The 18226-nt window shown below is 35.6% G+C and overlaps 1 protein-coding gene across 4 annotated transcripts in view; it reads left to right on the forward strand.

The window, feature by feature from the left end:
• Pgant9 (polypeptide N-acetylgalactosaminyltransferase 9) overlaps positions 1-18226 on the forward strand; it is a 537713-nt gene that overhangs the window by 106372 nt on the left and 413115 nt on the right. The window lies entirely within an intron of this gene.

The raw sequence follows: 18226 nt of genomic DNA on the forward strand, positions 1-18226 counted from the left end.
TTTATTTCTCTTAAAAACTTGGATTTCTTTAGCCAAAGCGTAAATTGTCCGATTTTTATAAAACACAGGAAGCTACGATACTGTATTTAAAATGAACTAACTGGTTCTATAGCTTGTCAGTTTCTTGTAATGATTTGCTCTTCGAGAAAATGAACTAAGTCCATCCCTAATTAAGAGATCAGTTCGTTTGGCCAAAGAGTGACAGTCATTTGAAATTTATAAAACACAGAGGACTGCGTTGGAGTAAACTAACTGGTTCTAGAACGTATCAGTTTCTTCGTATCAGTTGCTCAGATAGAAAACGGGAATTATCTAATCGGAATATAAATTTTGCTTGTTTCTTCTGAAAGTTGCTCATTTAGAAAAGCAAACTAAGTTCGTCTCTAATAAAAAATAAGGTTTGAGTAGCCAGAAAATGAATTTGGTTTCATTTTTGATAAAATACACAGTGTTGTGTTTAAATAAATGGTTTTGGAACTTGTCGGTTTCTTCTAATTAATTGCTCAGAGAAAAATGGAGTAGATTTATTTCTGATTAAAAGTTGAATTCGCTTAGTTGGAGAACGAATCTTGTCTGATTCATATAAGATACCAGGTGGCTACATTGAAATGGACTAACCTGTTCTAGAACTCGTTGGTTTCTTTCAGCGTACAGTGAAATGCCTGCGTTTGTGGCTACTCCGATCCTAACCCACAGTCTAGAGCAAAGTTAGCAGCCGGTGCAACGATTTATGCAGAGAAAGTCTAATGCAAAATGGGTAACATACCTGTGAGCATAAAATAGAATTCTTTTGTGTAACTTTTTATGCACTATGCAAGTGGGAGAAATGTACACAATGCTGATAGGTTTTCGTTGAATGGTTTAGCTACAAGATTTAGAGATACGGTGATTTAATTGTTGATACAGTATCTTTGTTTGTTATAGCAAGTGTACTGCCAGGGCATTATTGTATGCATCTTTACAGATGTTATTACAGAGATCTTTAATTAGTATTTTAAATAGACATAAGAATTTTACTTTTCATACAATTTTTGATATAGACAACTGTTTTAAAAGTTAATTTCAAAATTCTTTGTTTTCTCAAAATGTTAAATATGAGTGTTATCAACTTATGTACACAGAATTTACTGTCTTGTGAACAATCTTGAAATTTTGTATTATTTTTGTTAGCATTGATAAAGGCGAATAGTATGATAAAATTAATTCGCTTTTATTAGCCAGTAATTTATAACTTGATACCCGAGAAATGACGATAAATTAAAAATATCCATTTCCAAAAAAATAAGTGTCACCTTCAAATTCTAATCATTGTAATTAAGAAATTGAAAAGTGAATTAAACATACGACAGTCTTTAGTAATTGTACTAGAAGTTACTAAATTGTGGTCTAACAAAAAGAATTTCCTCGAAAAATTTGTTGCAACTTTTTAGTGGAAATACTTTTTGGAGCAGTGTGAATAATTTTTATGTTGTTATTGTACCAAAAATAACATTAATAAATTAAAACCGTTTTGACAAGAGAATGCTCCTTCATGATGTCATTCTGTATTTTTTCCATGACTCTAATATTTTAAATGTACATTTTGCAATAAATAATACTTTTAATAATGTAATGTTAAATTATTATCAATCCTTGTTCGCCAACAGGTTTCCAATATATTCTGATTGATTATACATTCTCTGTAAAATGAAAACAGTGACTTTAAGAGAATAAGCTTGTAGGTACAAATAAATAAGGATACTAATAAATCGAAAAATTTACAAAAAACGGAGAGGTTGTCTACAAAATTGTTTTATAGTATGCATTATCGAATATCCGATTTAAATTAGAGCAAACTTGGAATCAGTCATTCGGTCGTCAAGGTGTTTCGCCAACTGATAGATTCGCTAATATGGAACTAACTTGGATAGTTATGTCAAACTTCATCGACAGCTAGACGTTGATAATTTCCTATTCATGAGTAGTTGAAGTGACAGTTATACGATTAATTGGGTCATCGATAACATTATGAAAACATAAAATAAATCAAAATAAATCAATTTTCAAAATATCTAACCTTGAATATCATGATTAATTTCAATGTATGAAATTTACCTTCAAATATGCGAACGAAGAATTTTCGCATGAACATTCACTCTATGAGATAGATGTGACATAATCTTTAATTAAGATCTTCAATGAAGACACTTTTTGACTATTTTGAACTCGAGCATTACTTTTATAAACTTATTGTACACACAATTGCATACTCACGCCTGTATAAATCATGATTAAGATTTTCTAAATAAAAAAAAAAAATACAGTGAGGTATTCGAAGTAATAGTTTTAATAGCTTGTCTAAGCTTGTTGATCTAATCGGTTAGAAACATGTTTGACATATTTTTCGAGGGCTACAGATAACCCATCTTATCTTTTATTTGTCAGTTCCAGTTATTTTAACGTTCTATTTCTACTATAAATTGTCTATTATAGATTGTAAGAAGATATTAGCGCACGTTAAAATTGTTAACGATCAGAGGTCATCATTTCGCGGCCAAAAATTTGTTGAACTCACCTGAGCAAATTTCAGAGTCGCAATAAATCACAAATAGCACTGTAGTATTTATACACGTGGCTGGGAAGTTACCGTCGTTATCAGATTAGAACAATCTGTGTGAGCTGATTTGTATAGAGTTTGGCAGACGGTTTTAATAATTTAATTTAACTTACAATTAAAACATTGTCATGCCGTGAATTACCAAAGGCCAAGTGTCGGATTAAAATAAATCATTTCTGAATAATACATTGAAATAAATAATATTCCGAATAATTTCTTGAATTTAATAATACAAATTCAGAAATGTATTTTATACGACATAATTACGGGCAATTCTTAAATTTTATTTTTAATGGATGAAAAATTTTCATTGCTAAAAATTTTAGTAATATATGTCCAAGAATATAAATATGTTGCATAAATTTTCTATAAATGCGTCTGTACAATCTCGATAATTATAAATTAATAAATTTTAAACCTGTCACTTTGACAGTTCCCATAGCCCTGCTATTGAACTCGTTGTTATCGAAAACTTTTTTAAATAATAACCCCAAAGGAAAAAATTTGCTAAAATAAATATTGAACTATAAGTCGCACGCTTTTATAAAATATTGATCTTTACCGTTAATTAGTACACCTATCAGCGTGTCAACATCCTCGAAAAAGCCTCGGGCCGCTCGGTTATGGTGTTGCGTGAACGCATCAGCTGACGATCATGCGAGCGGCGGCGGCCACGGAATTTTAATTCGCTCTGGTTTCTTTGAGAGTCCACGTGGGTCTCGGTGTTGGATCGCGAAAGAAAGTGTACGAAAGAGAGCGGAAAAGTCTCGAGGGGTCGGAGGGGGGAGAGAACCTAACCGACGACACTTGTTCTTCCCGCCATGCATCGTGTCCCTCGAAAGGGGAAGAAAAGAACGCGTGCGTTTTATCGTTTGCCGCCATTTTTCCCGTCGTTTCATCAACGACCACGCTTGTATGTATGTATATCCTTCTGTCTACCGTAAACGACCCATCCGGTTCAATTATTCGATACGTTGGTTTAATCGACATGCAGAGGTTGCGATACTCTCGTGATAGCTCTTTTGATTAGTCCGGATCGATTCCGGTACGCGTTACGCGTCGCGACAGCTTATTCAGGCCCCGGTACTCTTCTGAGGAGATGGAATTAATTAGAGGCCACGATAACCACTCTTTTTCCCTTCTCGCAGCCGACGCTCGTCCAATAAGACTCCTCTGTCCTCGTCGGCAATCGCCGGTAAATTGGCAGCGATGTTTGTACAGCGATCGATACGATTGAGTAATCGCGGTGAAATCTATCGGGAATTTTAGTGTTACTCGATCGCGATTGCTCAAACTACGATGTTTGACGGGATGACAAGAACTGATATAGAAATTGCACGAGAATAGAACATTTGGTAATAAACTTTTAACACCGTTGAACACCACGTCGATTATGTGTGAGTGACACAATTCATCGTCTATTTTTGAAAATCAATTTTCTTCGTAATATATTTTTGTAAAAATTTTATTAGATTTTGTAGGATCTAGAAAGAGTGAAAGAAAAGTCAAAGTGATTTTTAACTCTGCATTCTGAGTTTCAATAGACAATTTAATTTTATTAAATTTGTAGGAGTTTTCAAATACTCACCGTGTTAACTGGATGACTTTAATGTGACAATTGTTAACACGTGGTAAGACCTAACGAAAGCTAAGTAAAATTGTTACACGATGAAGTGAAAGTGTTATTTGTTGAATTGAAAAACAAATTAAATATTTCTGACTCGCCATCCCCAGTGAAAGGTTTAATTTAGAATATGAATTTGTGTTAATCATAAATAGGCTGCGGATTTTTATGCAGTTATGCCAGAAATGCGAAAATTAATTTTTAATGCTAAGAGAATTCAATGCTTAGAGTTTTTTGACTGAATATTTTTATAGAAAAGAATTGTTCTTTGGATAAAATAGATTTATTATATAAACTTGCAATGAGTTTGTTACATTGAAAAGACACAATAGAACCGAATTACATTGTTGCCAAATATTGCTAACAATCTTCAATAAATAAATTATGCCAACGCGTCCATAACACAAACATGATATGATTCAGTGGATAAGTAAATGACAATTACTACAGAGAATTAGTGGAAAACATGACAGTGCACGCGTTGTGGATTAAATTGCCATTCATTAATCTATAAACAATTAACGAGTAACGTAATTGTCAAGCTCAATGATAAAATATCTTAATCATCATTAAATTGACAACACGTAATAGTGAGCATTGTGATGTCGATATGTCAAAGAAAGTGATGAAGTGAAAGTGAAACATTAACATTTTTAAAGAGAACAACCTGGCCACTTGCAATATAAAATATACAATTTATTTATTTAGGTATATCACTACGAGGTTGCGAATTTGATACATTTACTGCAAAAATCATTAGAGACAACACGAAACAGTGAAAACATCAGATGAATTAACGAATATTGTTATGTTATTTTTATTTTATTAAAATTTTTAGATGAAAAAATATACAGGTTGTCTCACCAAACTCTACCATCTAAAATAGCTCGCTTGTTTTTTATGATAGAAGAAAGTTTCAGGGTAAAACATTGTACTATGCACAATTGTACTATGCGGTCAAAACTTTTTTTAGAAGGATGATTTCTCTCAGGGTATCTTTCTGTGTACAGTTGAAATGCTTGTACTGAGTTATTATTCGCCGCACCATAAACTAAAATCATTTCTATCTTTTCTGCATCACTGTACACCATCGTTTCGGAGAAGTAACGTTATCTTTCACAATCGAATAAATCCCGATGATTTTCTTAAACGTACTGATTAGAGTCACCGAAAGGAGAAGAATTTGTATAAGTGTTTACAATTTATTATAAACGTGTTTACAGTTATTAGTCAAAGTTCAAGAACATTTCTTGAAACCCTAGGGGGATCATATCATCGTTAATTCACTATTTACATCAAGTGCCTTACTTTTATGAATTTTTCATACTCAAGGTCACGTGAAGATTATAATATTATAGGTCGTTGGATTCGTCTTGACCTCGGCTATCATATAGCGACAATAAAAATGTACCATTTCATTTAAAAAACATTGATGACCTTGAAATCTCAAAAAATATAACCTTGAACAAATTTTTTTGCCTATCATAATATCTGCCCCTCTGAACCAACTAATGTTTTCCTCTGAAATTTTCTTCTATCATAAAAAACAAGCGAGATATTTTAGAGGGTCGAGTTAGGTGTAACACCCTGTACATATACCATACATATTCAACCTGTAATGGATTCAGACAATTTTCATTTTGCATAAAACGACTTGCAGCCATTAGTCATTCTTACTTACGTCAATAATATAAGAACTATTTACTATAACAAGGTATTGTGTAAAATTTTTATTGCACTCATTGTTACCCTTATGCTCCTCGGAAGTAGTTCTTTCAAAAATTCTCAAAAAATACTTTCATCCTAGACTTTTAATGAATAAATTGTGTTTCATACACAATCTCAGATCTTCAATAAACAAGTCAATTCGCTGCATGAATGAATGGAAAGAAAACATTTTAAAATATTTCAAAATAGGAAATAGGAAAAGTTGAAAAATAAGGGAGATTCAACCATTTTTTTTACATATAAAATTATTTTCCTTTAAACATACATATTATTACATGATGTTTCAGTAATATTTGCTAAAAAATTGAGAAAAATATCTGAAACTAGAACATGGCAGCCATTTCTGCAAAACACCGTTTACTCAAGGTTTTTGTAGTTCCTAAAACATTTTTATCTTCCAATTTTTCCGGTTACACCAAATTTTAACACTAATTTTCTGGAAGTTTAATAATATGATTTTTAATAGTCCCGCTATTCCAAAAGGAACCTTAAAAATCTTTCTTATAACAATCCCAAATAAAATTATATAGATCACATTACAAGGGGTAAGTTGTAGGTTCACAATTCAAATTGTTATTGCTGTTGGAGGATCTATGATATTAGATAATTGCAAAAGTTCATGCCTGATTTGAGAATAAAAAATAAATGGTTACGTTTTAAAATAAAAATAGATCTTAAAATTGTACATAATCACTACTATTTTAGAATTGTCCAACATTTTGCAATTTGGTGAATTTAGATTTTTAAAAACTGCGTGGTTTTTCTTCACTGGGGATATCAAGGTCTCTAAATTTTTGCAATCATCCAATAAAATCCTCACCCACTGACCTAGTCAGACTTTCAAAAATCACGAAACAATTCAAGACGGGTTGGGTTCTGGTGTTAGGTCGGGTCTGCGCAGGTCTGCGCGGGTCGGCCGGGTCGGGATCCCGAAAATGTCGAGATTCCCGAGAATTTCGACAAGCTACCGTTTCTCCCAAATGAGTAAAATGTAAAATAACATAATATGCCGAAAACGCCAAGAATAAAAAATCCGAAATCATGGATGCATTCATTAAAACGAATATAAATGGATAATGGGTTCTTGGAATTTTCGGAAATTCCCACTCTTTCCGATATCCCGATAAATTCGAGAATCTCAAAATTTCCGGGTATCGAACTCGATATTTCTGGGATGCCGCACACCCCTGTAAATTACGTTTTCCGTAAAATGTAAAACAGTCTAATTCTCCAAACACTCGAACAGTAATTTTCCAAGACGAGACGCCGAGCGAATATCGAAAGTGATCCGAGGAAAAAAATATTCCTTGAAGAATCATGTATACATATATCGTCGGGACGGGAACCGACGTAGCTTTCAGCCGGGTGGCGAGCTTATCAAAAACCGAATCTTATCTGGGAACAATCTCGGCGACGACACGAGACGCAGTAAATTCCGTGGCGCGCCGTTTCGGATCCACGCGTGTCTGGAATCTCGTCGTCGAAAAACCTTTTCCTCGGCGGTATTCCGTCGGTTGCCGTCGACGACGGGATGCGTCGATGGGTAAAAGAGAGGGAGAGAGAGAGAGAAAATCGTCGGGATTTTCGTGGGAGGGCGAACGCGTTTCAGGGAATGTTTCTCGGCGCGTTGATTACGGTGCAGTCGCGAATCTAGCGTCGCCGCAGCGATAAATAAGCCGCTTATGCCGTAATCTAATCCCGGAGTCGAGAGCTCTCCTACGCAGAAGGAAGGTGTGCGACGCGAAAATGTGTATTCGCTGAGGAGATTGCCGTTGATAGGGCAACCGTCGAAACGACGACGATCGCGGCGCGGTGAGGTGAGGCGAGGCGAAAGGCGATGACGTCGTCGACGGAAGATGGAACGCCATGGCATTCCCTAATGATCCCCGGTGGCTTCGCGGTGGATAACATTTTCCTGTGCGACCGTGATGATGGGGAATAATCTGTAACACGAGGGCGGTTAAGGGACGCCGTCAAAAAACAGGGACTGAATTGGCGTACTTGAAGGGCTTTTTAACTCGAAAGCACATTTTTAAACTTTTAAGAATTATGTCTGTCAACTGTTGTACTGACTCTGAAGAATATTTTTAAATTTATTACATTAGAGATGAAAGATAGAAGATCGTCTAGATCGTCTCGAAAATGGCTATGAGAAATATCGGAAATCATTGACAGATTATAATAACTAGACTGCGGATCTTTATGCGAAACAAACATGTTCTCTACTTGTTCCTCATTCGGGGATTTTTTCTTCGTTTAATAATCAGAACTAATACATTGAGACCTCTCAATTCATTTAATCTTCCTACTGTTTCAAATTGCTGGTACTCGCTTTGGCATAGATACAGTCTAATCATAACAGTGAAAGCGTTGAAATTAATCAAAAGAATATGAACAAAATTGTTAGTATTAGTATTGTTTACGAGATATTGGTTTATAGTTTCCACGTAAAGTTACTAATGGGTTCTAGTATTTTTTTTTTTCTATAATCAGCTTATATGTGAGTTGAATGATGCGGCGATGTGTTCAATGTTGGCTTCCCTTGCTCGATCCAGGATGATCCGTATGATCCCTATGAATCACTTTTGAATTCTCGAGCAGACACATGGTTTGAGTAGAAGCATTTTATTTTTCAACCTACACGTTCTGCAATGAATTCTCGATATATGTCAATATACGGGTCTTGCTAGCGTCGTGTATCATCCAGGAGACATACCCGAGCCGTGTTATGTTTACACTCCTCGGCGTCCGAGGCCTCTCGAGCTTCGCGACTCCTCACGGGGTATACCCTGCGGTAGTGGGGATAATTCCGCGACGTTTATCATCCAGGTCTTGGCGACATATATAGAGAAAACACTGTATTCCCTATTTTTCGTTTCACTTATTCCCAGTATCGCTAGATGGTAGGAGGGAGCACGAATTGAGGGGAAAAAATGATCCTTTCTCTCTGCCAGTACCGGAGTATGCACGACAGAGACGAAACGCGTCAAGTGACCGGGCCGCGGCGGAAGCGTGGGGAACAGTGCGGTAGAAGGGGAAATTAGAGTGTGGACGCATGTCTTGATCTGGCGACACTGCTTATTACTAGACAGTGGATTTTATTTTAGATTGAAAGGATTTACGAGTATTTCATTGCATTCAGTTTTTAGAAGTTATTAAAAACTGATGCTTCAAACAAAAATTTCTGCTTTGTGTCAGTTTCTTGCAAATGATGTAAATAATTTTTATTTTTATTAATATTTCTTTTTATTTTTATTGCAGTCTATTTGCAGATCTTTAGGGTCATGGAAATATATGATTGCTTCCTGTCTGTGCTATAAGATGTATTTTTCTTAAAAATGTGACGTTATAAATCCAACAGAATTTTTCTCGCTTTTTTTTTTGAAGAAGGGTAAATAAAAAATGGGTGAAATATCGTACCTAGGATCTTTTACGAAACTGAGAAGCGAACAAGGCTTAACAATTGACTGTTCCAATATAAAATCATTAGTGTACAAGCTGCTGTAACAATTGGATCGTCCGTGATTCAACGAGTTTTATTTTATTCACAATTTCTTATCTCGAACAAACAACTCGAGGTGTAACGAAACAACGTACCATACTTCGAAATGGGAATTGACCGAATTTCCGGCTAATAAGCACACAAGGATTGCAGCTGGAGTTCTTGATGTTCGGGATGTGTAATAAACTTGAAGTGCTATGTAAGTGGAGACGCAATTCCGACTCGACCGGAATCGCGTTCGATCGATTCCAGAAACCTCGAACGCTGGCAGGGATTCTCTCGGTATTCTTTTAAAGTGATTAAACAGCCGTAGACGAAGGGAAATATCGTGTAAAATTTATTTCCACCAAATAATTTGCCGGGCAAATGAAGCGTAGCTGGGCGGCAAGTCGATATCTTCGATTTCCCCGGCTAAAATTGAGGCGTCCTTGTTCGTTTTATCGGCAGATTGCTTTCCACGACCACCGGGTCCTATACATGATTCGATTGCCGTGCTGATTGGAATCCGTCCAATTAAAGCAGTACCTGCGGATATACGAACGCGACCACGAGGAAATATTATTTGAAATATTCCCAAAGCGCATCGTCGATTTCTCTACCCCCGTCTTATATATTGCCCCTCCCCTGCGTCCTCTCTCTCTCTCTCTCTCTCTCTCTCTTTTCCATCCCCTGTCGTAATTTTTTTTCCCCGGGTTGGGAAACTAATATTCGCGGTATATTACTCGCGAGAGGTCCAACAACGATGGAACACGGCCGAAGAAATTCCAACTTTCTGTCGGCGCGAGGCAACTTCGCCTCGTTTCTTCCCAGATGCCGTTGCATTGTTTCGCTATAAACGAATATTTATTAGACGACGGTTTTTGTTTTTTTGCCAGCTGAAGAAATTTTTCGGTGGAGGGTGTTCCCTTCTCTTTTTCACTGAAGAATTTTGAACGTTTTCGGAGCTGTGGGAAATTTTGTTTGCGTCCTTTTGATGCACGAGTTTGTTCAGGTTTTGTGTTGAAACCTGACTGATGTCTTGCACCTGAAATGTAATCCGCCCTTTTTCTAGATTAATACTGACTTAACGATTACAATGGTTACAATCTTCCGCCCTTTTGTGCAATTGTTTATTTGCTAACTATATATGTAAATAACAGACTTCATTGTTGGCTGGCAATATACTTCATATGGCATAAATCGAAGAAGGTTAAACTTTACCTTAGGGGACCACAAATTTGGAACCTTTTTCTATATAATCCTGTAGATTGTGACGGTAAAATGCCAAAAATTGAGGAATTCACGGGTTCAAGAGTTATGTATGTTTAAAGTTGGCCGATTTCAAGTGTTTTGTACAGGTAAAGACGCAGCTATTTGTGGCATTTTCTCATCAAAATCTACGGGGTTATACATGGTGTTTCGTAAATAGCGGGGAAAACTTTAGGAATAGATTCCGAATGCTTAGAGAATACAAAAAAGTTATATTAACATAGGTTCGGAAATTATTAGTTCCTGAGTCATTAAAGTTTTTGTGCCACAATTCTCGTCACATCGTCTTAGAGGAAATGTTTAATATGTCCACCTCCTGTCTCAATACAAGCCTCGGCACGTCGTCTCATTGAGCTCCGAGCACGTTCCCAAATAAACTATAAATTAAAGTCGACCCCATAGACCGGCGATGACTTCAAAAACATTGTTGACGCCTTTAAACGGGCCTTCAACATTTTAAGGACCCGGTCTTCGTAGATTCGCGATAAGGTAGAGTGACTACATTACCGTCAAAAAATGGTTTCACGAGCCTCAAGTTTTCGTCCTTATATAAGAATATTTTATCGCTGGTGAAGGGCTCATTCGAAAGAGGAAGGATCAATCTAGTGCGCGCTGGTCAGGAGCTGCTAAGATTATGCAGATATTTGGTAATATAAGCGTTAGAAGTAGGCCAAAAATTGACGATATGCATGCCGTGAATTCCAAGCATTTTTATGCCATTGGATGAGTTTTCTGGATGAAATCGAGAGCAGCGCGCATTAGAAAATATCTCCGGCTACAAATTGACCTGTATTTTGTCTTGATTCTCTGCGAATTAAAGCGAAAAACTTGAAGCACGTTTCTGGCGTCAGAATTCATAATATCGATAATACAGAGCAAAAAATGTGACAAGTTTAGTCACAGACTTAAGACCCGTCGGATCAAGGCCCAGACGGATCTTAAGTCTGTGTCTGAAGGCTGTGAATGGAAATTATTAATTAAAAAGTCACGTGACTATCTCGGGCCCTTAAGCACGGCGCGCTCGTCCGCAATTCTGTCTCCCATGTACGGCGCGCTTAGCCGCGGATGGCATGAAAGCCGCTATAGTGGCGTTACCGTTCAAGCTTATACTTTCCACGGAAGCCGCTATAGTGGCGTACCGTTCAAACTGATACTTTCCACGGAAGCCACTATAGTGGCGTACAGTGCTTAAGAGGTTAAGGCGATATAACTTTTTTTTCTTCTCTAAACATTAGGAATCTATTCCTAAAGTTTTGCCCACCATTTATGAAACACCATGTATAAGAAAAAGTCCATAATTTGTGGTCCTCTAAGGTGAAGTTTAGTCTCGAAGAAAATTGAACACAAGATTTAAACTTTTGCATACACCTGACAGACTTGATTTATTCAAATGGAACTTGATGGATGAGGAAAAAAATAAAGTTGGAAGAAGATTCGTTAGGAATATGTGAATAATCTGACTACGTATTTTCATGGGAAGTCAAAATATTCTGGAGTAGTTGCAACAGAGGTTAAATGTGTTTTGTTCTTTAATAATTTCAGTAAGTTTAAAATGATATATTAAAATTTTCTAACCCTTTCAATCATTGCTATGTTTTAAATTTCAGCTACTCATTTCTGTAATAAATGAATAAAATGTACACTCTATTAATAATGAACGAATATTTATTAGACGACGGTTTTTTTGTCAGCCGAAGAAATTTTAAGCGGATACATAGACATTTATTTCCCTTTTTAATAATTTTAATCAGTTGCAAATTACTCATCAGTACATATTTTTGAATTCTTTAAATGTTTACTGTTTCGAAATTGAACAACACATTTTTGCCATGAATGCATAAAATCCGCAGTTTAGTAATTATTGTAGAATATTGTAGAACGTTCGTAGAATACCATTGTTGTAGAACGTTCAAGAAGGGACGAATAAAACTTGCTTAATATTTCGATTCATTTACTTTATTTTACATGTTTCATTACATCCATTATTTTATTCGATGTACTGACATACTGTCGGGAACAAAAATAAGTGGCCAGTTAGTGGATATAGGTAAAAATGAAGTTTAGTCGAATTAACATGACTGTTATAAACTTAAGTGCCACTAGCATTCTGGAAAAATATAATTTGGAGCGTCGAAAGTAAATTTGAGTTGCGACAATTAAGAAAGAAGCACAAAGTTCGGAGAAAAAAACATGAAGCGTATCATTTACTACACCCACAGTTAAATTTGGCGGTGGATCATTAATGGTGTGGGGGTGCTTCTCGCGAAACGGAATTGGTAAGTTAGTACAAATTAACGGAATCATGAATGCAGATAAGTATATTAATATACTAAATGAAAATTTCGAAGAAGCAATGTTAAAAATGGGTTGCGACGACGAATTTGTCTTTCAACAAGACAATAACCCCAAGCACACTGCTAAGAAAACTAAAAAATTTTTTAAGGATTCCAAGATTAAATTGCTTGAATGGCTGGCCAAGAGCCCTGTCTTGAAACCTATCGAGAACTTATGGAGCTTACTTAACGCAATTGTTCCATTAGACCAGCGATATAATAAGGTCGATTTTTTCAAAAGGTTACAGTCTGAATATGAAAAAATTAGTAAGGATTATATTGAAAAGTTAATGCAAAGAATTCCTCGACGTCTGGAAGCAGTAATACAAGCAAAAGGTGGCAATACAAAGTACTTATTTTGTTATGTGTTCCACTTACATATTACACATTTCATTGAGTGTCCATTTATTTTTCCATCCTCATAAATAGCTACCATTTTCGTTATGGTACGGCATATGTGTATTTACACAAAGATGTAAATATGAACTTCAATTATTCACTAAATAATCTATATGCTATAAGAATATATAATAAATAAAACTTAAGTTTATAACAGTAATATTAATTCGATAAGCTTCATTTTTACCTGTTTCCACTAACTATCCACTTATTTTTGTTTCCGACTGTATATTCTATACCTACAATGTGTATTTTCCAGTTTTACTAAAATTCGTAAATTTAGTAAATTGTTCTCGCCGAGTTGCAATAATTGTGTATTCCTTGACATTTCAATGGAATATGGTTTTACAGAAATTTCCAGCTTATCACTAACGAATTCTTACCTACTTTGCAATATTATCGACAACGTTGAGCACATTTTTCACAAAAATTCCTTGAAAACTATTTTTCCGTATAATACAGCACACAATAACAATTTTAAAGTTTTTTTTACAATCAGTGAAGAATTAATTACCTGAAAATATTTAAGCATCTTAATCAATATATAACTTTCAACTTTTTTAATTTTTTAGTTTTTTAAAATAATTTTTCTTTTCTTTGTACAATACTACTTCAGATGAAATTTAAGCAGTACTCATACCTTTCAAAATAGAATTCATTGAAATAGATTAAAAAGCCAATGTTAAATATTAAATTGATGTTACATTCCTGTCATTTGCAATGTTCAATCCATGTTTCATTTCATATTTCAGTAATGCATATGATTTTTAAGCTAATTACAATTCGCCGCATTCCATAGAATATTTTGGAGAGAAATGATTGAATCTATATGCATGCACCGCTGCAGCCGCATCTATTGTTATTTCCATTACGCGGGTCGTGCACATTAAGCGGTTAAATTTCCAATTAGCCGCGTCGACTTTACATTCGAACGTATTCGCTATCAAATAATAAATGTTAATAACACAAACGGAAGGTATAAAGGAAACGCGATCGACCCGCGACATTGAAACTAAACAAATTTTATTTAATTTTTTTTTTATTTAATTTAATCCGTTAATCACAATAATTTCAGGTACAAATTATCGGTTGAACTATAATAAGATATAATCGTTGGGACATTACCGTTTATTGAATGTAGTATTTATCGTTCTGGTAATTAATCTTCTGACCCGATAAGCAAACGCCGGATAATTTATACGAAATTATTTAGATCAAACAAAATAGAAAATCATAATTGCATTTACTTTTATCGATTACGCTATATTTCACACGATCACAGAAATAACGTGCGATTTCTAAGATAATTGTTCGCACTCTTCTAAAAATCAACATTTTTGTCTAATTAATTTCAAATTGTCAAAGATGATCAAATTAGTCGATATTTGCTTTTAGTCACCCCTTTGATTTACGATGAACGTTTACGCAGCTCAGACTAATAAGTAAAATCATAAAATATTTTGTTCCTGGGTACGAACGAGTGCAGTAATTAAAACGCAAGTAGAAACGTTCGTTCATCTTTATTAAGCGTCTAATTTGACTGTGTTTCTTCCTGTAGATCGATAAGATCAGTTACAAATGCATATCATTCACAGTCTGGTGATAAGTGGCGTTCACATCAACATATGGAAGCTAATAACTGTTATTCAAGAGTTATCTTCGATTCCATCATTCGGACGTACTGACAGTACGCATTCGTTAGGGTGCGTGCCGTGTATCTGATCGTTCCGCAAGAAGCAACAAAATATTATATTACCGAGTCATTGCTGTATCGATTGTATTCGTAGCGGTCGGGGCAAGAGAAAAGTAATTTCGAAGAAAATTAAGATCGTAATCCGTACTTCCAACGGTAGCAAATTGATCCCCGGCCACGTCTCCCCGCGGTGCGTCCGGATGCATATCTGAAACTTTATCGTGGAAACGTAATTAGTAACGTTTGATGGTCTGATCGGAAACGAGTCTCCGGAGAGGCAGAAGTACAACGGAAGTCCCGACTTCATAAGCCAATTCTTCCGAGCGAAGTTTCTCCCGCGATGATCTCCGCTGATTGTAACCGAGCCAGTCCCTGGCCTGGTTGCGATCGAGCGGAGATACTGGTTGGAAGACCAGTCATCTTGCATTATCTTCGATATTATTTCAAGCACCGTGCTCGAGTGCAGCGAATTAGCCCGAAATCGCTTGTCGAAGAACTTTTCATTTTCGAGGATTTCGTTATCTGATTTTCTGCCAGACAGTTTGCAATTAGCAGGCTGTTCTAATGCGAACTCTGTAATTTTAGGATTATAGAATGTTACAGCATTTGTAAATGAGATTACACATTTCGAAAATAAAATTTCAGGATACATTTATAGATATTTCAATATCATATCATATATCATATTTGTTTAAATTGAATATAATTTTATATTAACTCTTTGCACTCGAAGCTATTTTAACTCCAAAACGAAGCATTTCTTCCGACCTAGAATATTTCCCTTCTATATATTTTTTGTCATGTTATACATACAAAAATGGCACAATTTACTCGTACAATAATGCAATGTTTAGTAGTTTATTAAATACAAACAAATTTAATACTGTAAAAAATATTTTGAATAATGATACAGCAACGTTTAGTGGTGCCTTACAAGCACCATTCGAGTGGTAAGGGTTAAAGTTTAAATTGAATGTGATGTTGAAGACAAGGAAAAATTGATGACATTACACGCTTTTTAATGTCATTGCTTATAAAAGATGGTCGTCCAGTGTACTGTTCGTGCCTTATAAAAAGTCTTGCGGGACGGCACAAGGGCAAAGGGGACCTTCGCTCGTTCCGCCTATCCCCACCGTTAACGCTCCATTAGTCCAATGGGGCCCGGTCTTCGTAGAATCGCGATAAGGTAGAGTGACTACATTACCGTCAAAAAATAGTTTTACGTGAGTCAAGTTTTGGTCCTTATATAAGAATATTTTGTCGCTGGTAAAGGGCTCATTCGAAAGAGGAAGGATCACTTTAGTGCGCGCTGGTCAGGAGCTGCCGAGATTATGCAGATATTTGGTAATATAAGCGTTAGAAGTGGGCCAAAAATTGACGATGTGTATGCCGTGGAATCCAAGCATTTTTATGCCATTGGATGAGTTTTCTGGATGAAATCGAGAGCAGCGCGCATTAGAAAATATCTCCGGCTACAAATTGAGCTGTATTTTGTCTTGATTCTCTGCGAATTAAAGCGAAAAACTTGAAACTCGTTTCTCGCGTCAGAATTCATAATATCGATAATACAGAGCAAAAAATGTGACAAGTTTAGTCACAGACTTAAGACCCGTCGGATCAAGACCAAGACGGATCTTAAGTCTATGTCGGAAGGCTGTGAATAGATATTATTAATTAAAAAGTCACGTGCCCCTTCCACTCTGACCAATCAGACCCGCATTCCTTTCACGAGACTTCTTCTGCGGCACGCACAGTAGATGATTCCGGGCAGTTTGTTCATCTAAAAGTAAGAAACCCAGGTTCTTATCTGGGATTAGTTTCGTCATGAGACAATAGAACCGAAGAAAAAAGTCAATAAATAGAAAAATTACAACATTTATGTAACTGTACATTTCGTTACATTTTTATAGATTTCGAGGGATTAAAAAAATGTGAAAAAGGAAGGTTTTGAATTAATTCTAGTTTGAACCGATTTCTAGTAACAACGCATGAACTATAGGTGCACAGACAATTTTGTGCCAAATGGTCTAGGTGTAGGAGATTTGAAAATACAGGGTCTCCCAAGAATGTTGTACTTGGAAGGGGTGATTTTGAGGTCATTTGAAGTAACTCTTTCCTTTATGAAAATGTTCTCCGCGGCTTTGTTAAGGAGTTATTTACGAAAAACCAGGACCAATCAGAACACAGATCCCGCTGAGCGTTGCGTTGGTATTGGCCGTGTTGGAATCCGTCCGCTACAGTTGCGCTCTGATTGGTCCGCGTTTTTCATTAATAACTCCATATCGTAACCACGGAGAACATTTTCGTAAAGGAAAAAGTTACTTCAGATAATCTCAGGAATTATCTCTTTCAAGGAAGTACAACATTTGTGGGACGCCCTGTATATTAAACGAACTTTAATTGAATTTTATGTCATCTTAATACAGTTACCATATTTGACTAACCATTAATTGCTGAATTTGAATTTTTCGATACCAGCCGCTTTGTATAATTTAATCTAAATGACCACAGGTTGATTGTAATAGGATTTTAATGCACGGGATGTATATTGTAAATCAATCTATTAAAATTATTTATGCAGCAGGGAATTATTGGATATGCTTAGAGGAACAACATTGTTGATAATTATCTGCAAATTCTATTTGACCGCAAATTGAATGTCTGAACACTTAGTTAATTGAATCTCTAATGATTTATAAACATACACATCCATCTAGCCACGAATTTAGTCACGCAAATAAAACCTTTTTTTCAAAATAGAACTTATTGATCAAAGTAAGCACCGTTATAATTAACATACAGTTGGGGGCAAAATTAAGTGGACAACTTTTAAAAACTTTAACAACTTTTTAAAAATTGGATTAAACGACTTGAGTTTTTTTGTTGAGATGTTGGGATTAGATTACTAGATAATGCGTAAAAAATTATTTAGAAATTGCTGTGGAAGATAAAATTGTAGGTCATCTTTAACATTTTCATCTTTGCCTATAATGAAAATTTAAAATTTGCCTTTTGTAGATCTATGTAAGTTATACAGGGTGTCTCACGTAAGTACGACCCCCAGAACATCTTCTTTAATTTTGAGATTGTTTTCTTAAAGTAC

This window comes from Halictus rubicundus, chromosome 1 (assembly GCF_050948215.1).
Source record: "Halictus rubicundus isolate RS-2024b chromosome 1, iyHalRubi1_principal, whole genome shotgun sequence".
Lineage (NCBI taxonomy): Eukaryota > Metazoa > Arthropoda > Insecta > Hymenoptera > Halictidae > Halictus > Halictus rubicundus.